Raw genomic sequence first — 6,193 nt, forward strand, 5'->3', positions numbered from 1 at the left:
GAAGGCTTGATTTATTATTTTATGATATATGTTACATTAAGACTATACTAAAAAGCAATAGAAAGGAAAAGTTTCTTCAGCAGCTAGCTAAGCTAAGAATAGAAAAGAATGAATAACAAGGATCTGTGTCTCAGACAGAGCAAGAGCCAGCTCTGCCATGAGTGGTCAAGAAATCCAAACACCCACAGGAGACCAATCACCTGTTGCATTCCACAGCAGCAGATAACCATTGTTTACTTTGGTTGCTGAACTGCAGCTTGTCACAAGGAAAAATCCTAAGAAAGGATTTTTCATGAAAGATGTCTGCGACACACATGCACCCCAAGTCTTGTGTTATAGAAGCCAGCATTATATTCCAAAAAGAAGCCTTATGATTTCATAGATACCTGGAATCATCCCAATTTTGTCCATTTCAAGGCCGATTCTTGAATTATCCTGAGGCCTATTGCCTTTTGGGATGTTTCTTATCTCAAACTACATCCTGCATCCTGTTTTCTCATGAACATCTGAAAACATCTGTTTTGTGACACTAATTGCATATCCTTTTCCTCTCTTACTTTTTAACAAATATTTTCTAAAATATTTAAAGTATAGTTACAATTGTTAGCACGAATCAGATTCATCTCTGACATTGTTGAGCAAGAAATTGGCAGCAAGAGCCATGTAAGACACTGGTTAAGGATTGCCCAGACAAAGCAGGGGAGAGTTTTCTCCAAGCAATGCCTCTGCTCTAGAATCAATTGCTGTTGTTTTGGGCCCGTGGGTCTGCCTCGGTGGCGGCGGTGGTCCCCGGCCCGCATTGTTGAAGCTGTCCCCCTTCCTTGGCCTTAAGCCGGGGACCCGCGTTGTGGCAGGCAGAATTTTTTTGGCCTAGTTTTTTTTTTTTGGGCCCGGCACCCGACGTAGAGCCCCCCTGGACTGGTCCTGGGCGAGGAGGCAGCGCCTTACCTACCTCGGTCATGACCGGATCGACTGAGCCGCTTCTGCCGGGTGGAGCCAGGTTTGCCGCTCCGGGTCCGTTGCCTTTTGTTGAGGTGGGGGGAGTTGGGGGGGCACCTGCCAGGCCTCTGTGGGCCTTTTTATTTTTCTGTCGTGGCCCTAAGCCACGGCACCGAGAAGCGTTGCGACGAAGGCGCGAGTGGGATGCCGGTGGGTCCGTCGTGAGGGGGTAGTGAGGCGCGTACCTTGGCCCCCTCCCCCCCGGGCCCCTGGCCCCGTGGCCCCCGTGGCTAGCACGGCTCGTTGCGAACACGCCTCTGTGTGCCTTTTTTGTCATGCCATCCCCTGGCTTTTTTTTCTGGAAGGGAAAGCCGACTGCTGCGAGGCCGGGCAAAAGCCAGTGGCCCGTGGCGCCAGGTCGGTGGAACTTTTTCTCGCACGCTCGGCCGGGTTCCCCGGGCCGGAATGGGGGGGGGGGGCTGCCGAGTCCCCTCCCGGCCCGGCAGGGGCCGGTCCTGTCCCGCCGTTGCCTATCTGAAAGGGGAGCCGTTGTTGCTCGCAGGCGGGTGGTGGCACCCCCCGCGCTCCTCTGCTGCCGCGAGCAATCCGATCCGCAGGTGGGCTGGGCGGCCGTCGCCATTGTCCCAGCACCGTGGCCGTGGGGCCCTTGTTGCCGTTGGCGCAGCTCATTCCCGGAGCTGCGGCTGATCAATGTGGCTTTTCGGGTGACGTCGGAGAGGGCCCCCGGTTGGCCGGCTCTCCTTCCGAGGCTTCTCTGTCATGGGGAAGCCACGGTGGGGGGGGTCCGGTGCTCGGGCAGGGCAGTCTTGTTTCCAATTCGCTTCCCGTCGCAGGCGAGGTGTCGCCCCTCCCGCTGCCCTGGGGAAGGGCGTCTTTACCGTCCTGAGCTGTGTGACAGCCGCGTGGCCTCGCGAGCCTTCATGTGTTCCTAAAAAACCACACGAGGTGGCAGTGCTGGCCCTGGTCTGGGTAGCGCCCACGTGGATGCCGGCCATGAGGAGCGCCCGGCACCGGTGCGGCTGGAGCTGAGCCGCGAGAAGGGAGAGAGGCGAGAGAGAAAAGAGAGAGGGCGGAAGTGCCTGAACCTGATGGGGCGCGGACGCGGGTGGAACAGAGCCCGGTGCGCATGCTCCTTTGCCGTTCCGCTGCCTGCTGCAGAGCGAGCCGCCCCGGCTGAAAGGGGCCTCGGTGTCCGGGCTGCGCCCGCCTTGTCGGGTCGCTGCCTCCTCTAGCACGTCCGGTGCTTTCTGCGCGGCCCGGTGGGGGGATGCGCCGGGATGGGGTTCGCTCCCTGTGAGCGGGGCCCCGCTCGGCCCAACCTCGCCGGGGGCCGGTCGCTCACCCGCGACCGGTTGGCGGGTGGGTTTTTCTTGGCTTTGGTGGGGGGCGGGTAAGCCCTGGCCAAGCCCCATTCCGCGCGCCGCTCGCGCCATTTTGTGCGCAAGGCCGAGTCTCGAACTGGGGCACAGGCCCCAGGAAAAAAAACGAGAGAGAGCAAGAGAGTGAGACGAAGCCTCGCGCTTCATCCGAGTGGCGAAAAGCTGCGCAGCGGTGCCGGCTCCTTGCCCGCGGCGTCACGGGAAGGCCCGGCCACCGGGGTTGGCCGTCGCCGAGGGCGTCCCTCGCGTGTGGCGCTGTTCTCCAACCCAGGCGCCACCAGGCCACGATGCGGACAGCATTGACAGATTGAGAGCTCTTTCTCGATTCCGTGGGTGGTGGTGCATGGCCGTTCTTAGTTGGTGGAGCGATTTGTCTGGTTAATTCCGATAACGAACGAGACTCTGGCATGCTAACTAGTTACACGACCCCCGAGCAGTCGGCGTCCAACTTCTTAGAGGGACAAGTGGTGTTCAGCCACCCGAGATTGAGCAATAACAGGTCTGTGATGCCCTTAGATGTCCGGGGCCGCACGCGCGCTACACTGACTGGCTCAGCTTGTGCCTACCCTCCGCCGGCAGGCGCGGGTAACCCGTTGAACACCATTCGTGATGGGAATCGGGGATTGCAATTCCCGTGAACAAGGAATTCCCAGCAAGTGAGGGTCATAGGCTCGCGTTGATTAAGTCCCTGCCCTTTGTACACACTGCCCGTCGCTACTACCGATTGGATGGTTTAGTGAGGTCCTCGGATCGGCCCCGGTGGGGTCGGCCACGGCCCTGCCGGAGTGTCGAGAAAACGGTCGAACTTGACTATCTAGAGGAATTAAAAGTCGTAACAAGGTTTCCGTAAGTGAACCTGTGGAAGGATCATTACCGCTGGGGCTTGGCGCCTGCCGCGTAGTGCTGGGTCGGCCGGCCGGCCGTGCGCATGGCGTCAGTCACATGCCTGCTCCATTTGCACACTCGGCCCCCGGCTGCCGGCCCCGGTCAGCACCGGGGGCCACACGCCCTTCCCCTTCACTGCGCGTGGCAGCCCCAGAGAGAGAGAGACCAGAGGCGCGTGGCACCTCCAGGCGCCGGGGGTCAGCAGGGGGAGAGGGGGGGAAAGCCGCTTGGCGCAGCGAAGCGCGCCATGCGAGCCCACCACCGTGCACGCAGGTGGGGCTCTCCCCGCGCTACACTGCGCGTCGTGGCCAGGCCTAGAAGCACGGTGCGCTGGCCGCCGTTGTGGTGGCTTGCCCCCCGCCCCCCACTCCAGCCCCTCCAACCTGGCCTTGCGCTGGGCTGCCGCCGGTCCGTCCCCGCCGGAGAGTGGGGCGCGGCCACGGGCCCCCGAGCCTCTCACCGCCCCGGCCGGCGCCGCCAAATGCTGGTCGCCGGTGTGCTGCGTGTGGGTGCCCTGGCACGGCCCGAGTTCTCTCGAGCTCGGCTCTCCTCGGTGTGCGCGCGAGAAAGCCTCCTGGGTGCCGGGAGGGAGGGGTGCTCGGCACGGCGCCTTCCAGAGGCGCACCCGTCCCTTCCCTCGCTGCTTCGCCCATCGAGCGATGGCCAGCCGTCCGGCCGTGGCACCTGTCAGCAGCCGAAGTGCAAAGGGCGAGGGAGCCGGTGGCGGGGGCGCCTTCGGGGCTCCGAGGAGGGGGTTCCTCTGGCCCTTCCCGCACTGGGGAGTGGGGTCTTTGGCAGCCGGCAGAGTTCCCCGCTTTTGGGCTGAGCGGCCCCTGTCTTACGCACGGCAGAGGAACTCCAAGGGCTGAGGCCTCTGGGCGTTCTGGGCCGCGCTTTGTGCCGCGCGTGCGCGCACGCGCCTGAGGTGTGCTCGGTGGTCGGGCCCGCGTCCCCCGCGCCGGTGGGGCGGCCCGAGCCACGGCGGTCCTCTTAGGCGCAGTGCCGGGCTACTGAGGGAAACCCCAGGCCCCGAGAAGATGTGGCAATGGTGGTGGCAGATGTCGGGCGCGCCCCCACTGGTGGACGCTCCCCCGAGGGCGGCAGCGGGGGAGGCACCCCGGTGGGTCCATGCAGGTCATTTCCCTCGCCCCAGGGCCAGGTACCTAGTGCTCCGCGCCTCAGCAGTCCCCCCAGGTTTTTTTCCCTTGGTGTCGTCAAACGCTGCAGGTTTGCTGAAAGGGGCTGGCGGGGCCGGGCGGCGGTTTAAAGACTTGGGCGGCTTGGCGCGGCCCGCTGTGGTGGTGGTGGTGCCAGCGGCGGCAGGTGGGCTGGGCAGTGGCAGTGTGGGGCGCCACTGAGGGGTGGGGAGCAGCTACTCCCGCCGATCCCCTGCGGTGGTTGTCCCGTTGCCACCGGCCATGCTCCTCTGTCACCGTCGTCATCCCGTCGCCGGCCGCAGGCGCTAACCGTGCCGCGCCGGGGAGGGGCGCCCTGCCCCCCCGCCTCCGCGGCCCGGCCTTGGCGGAGAGGCCACAGCGCGCAGTCGGCCGCGGGGGCCGACCCACTCGCCTCGTCGTAATGGACGATGCTGGCAGAGAGCGCATGCTCTCTGCCCTTCCTCAGCCGTGGGGTCGCGGCTGCCGGGGCCGGCCCACGCTCTCTCTCCTAGGCCCGCCGCCGCGGTCTCTGGCGCGCGCAGCTCCGCGTCTGGCACGTCCGGAGCCTCTCCTCCCATCGATGGCCTTTCCTCCTCGATCGCGCAGCGGCGGCGCCGTCGTCCGCCGGCTGTCCCCTGGCTTGACCGCCCACTTGTGAGGGGCGAGCGCTCGGCGGGCCCTCCGGCAGCAGAGGCCCGCGAGCGTGGGCAACCCCGTGCCGAGCGGCAGCGGCGCCGCTCGACGGGTGTCCCTCCCTGCGGGGACGGTCAGCAGGAAGGTGCCCGCCATCACCCGGCGGCGGTCCCGTCCCGGGCCTCGCTCGTCGCGTCCTCCATCGCCCTTCCTGGCCGCGTGTGGGCCGCAGGAAGGCCTGCTGGGCAGCCGCAGGGGCGCTTCTCCCCGCCCGGTCTCCGCATGCAAATGAGGAGAGAGGGCCTTGCCCCCCGGCTCAGTGCCGTACTGCCATCTGCCAGGCGCGTGCCTGAGGCAAGGGGCCCCGGTGGTGCGACGCGGCGGCAGCGGTCCCGGGAGTGCAGCCCCAGTGGCAGCAGGGTCTGCTGTCCAGCAGGCCACGGGTGCCGGCAATGCCGGCGGCGGAGCTCGTCTGCTGGTTGCTCGCCCGCCCAGCAAGGGAGCGGTCCCGCGGGAGGTGCGTCGGCAGGGGCTGGTCGTCGTCACGTACCGTCTCAAGCCAGGGCAAGGCCGTGCAGTGGGGGAAGAGAAAAGCCGGCTGCACAGCAGTGCGGCGGCACTCCGCGAGGCCCGTGCCGTTGGGGATCGAGGGAGAGCTGGTGTGTGTGGGGCCCGACGGCCGCGTGCCCCCGGCTGTGTGCTGTGTGTGTTGTGCGTGTCGTCCCATGAAAGCGAGAAGCGGGCAGGCCGCCGTGCCCTCCCGTGTTGCGGCGCGCACCGTGTGGTCCCCAGCACGGAGGCCGGGCCGAGCCCGGGCGCCTGGGCCGCCTCTGAAGGACAGCTTTTGTGAGGTCGGCGTCTCCCCTCGCAGGGGGAGGCGGTCGGGGGCGCGGGCTCCCCCGCCTCGTGGCTGGCCTTCAGAGCGTGGGTTCCTCCAGTTGTTTTTTTTTTTTCCGTTCTGTTTCTGTGTGCTCGTACGGTCGAAGCCAGGTGCGCGCCCCCGTGTCCTCGGCGCCAGAGTAATAAAAAGAGGCCGCTTGGCGTGACCGGTGCCTGAAAGGCAGACAACTCTTAGCAGTGGATCACTTGGCTCGTTCATCGATGAAGAACGCAGCTAGCTGCAAGAATTAATGTGAATTGCAGGACACATTGATCATCAACACTTCGAACGCACTTGCG

The 6,193-nt window shown here is 64.8% G+C and overlaps 1 non-coding gene across 1 annotated transcript in view; it reads left to right on the plus strand.

Moving 5' to 3' along the window:
- Positions 1 to 6,080: 6,080 nt before the first annotated feature.
- The window catches only part of LOC136570877 (5.8S ribosomal RNA), a 153-nt gene continuing 40 nt past the window's right edge, over positions 6,081 to 6,193 (plus strand). The window contains exon 1 of the ribosomal RNA XR_010785576.1: positions 6,081 to 6,193. This exon is cut by the window's right edge and continues 40 nt beyond it. This is a non-coding gene — a ribosomal RNA (5.8S ribosomal RNA).

Source organism: Molothrus aeneus, unplaced genomic scaffold (assembly GCF_037042795.1).
Source record: "Molothrus aeneus isolate 106 unplaced genomic scaffold, BPBGC_Maene_1.0 scaffold_40, whole genome shotgun sequence".
Taxonomy (NCBI): domain Eukaryota; kingdom Metazoa; phylum Chordata; class Aves; order Passeriformes; family Icteridae; genus Molothrus; species Molothrus aeneus.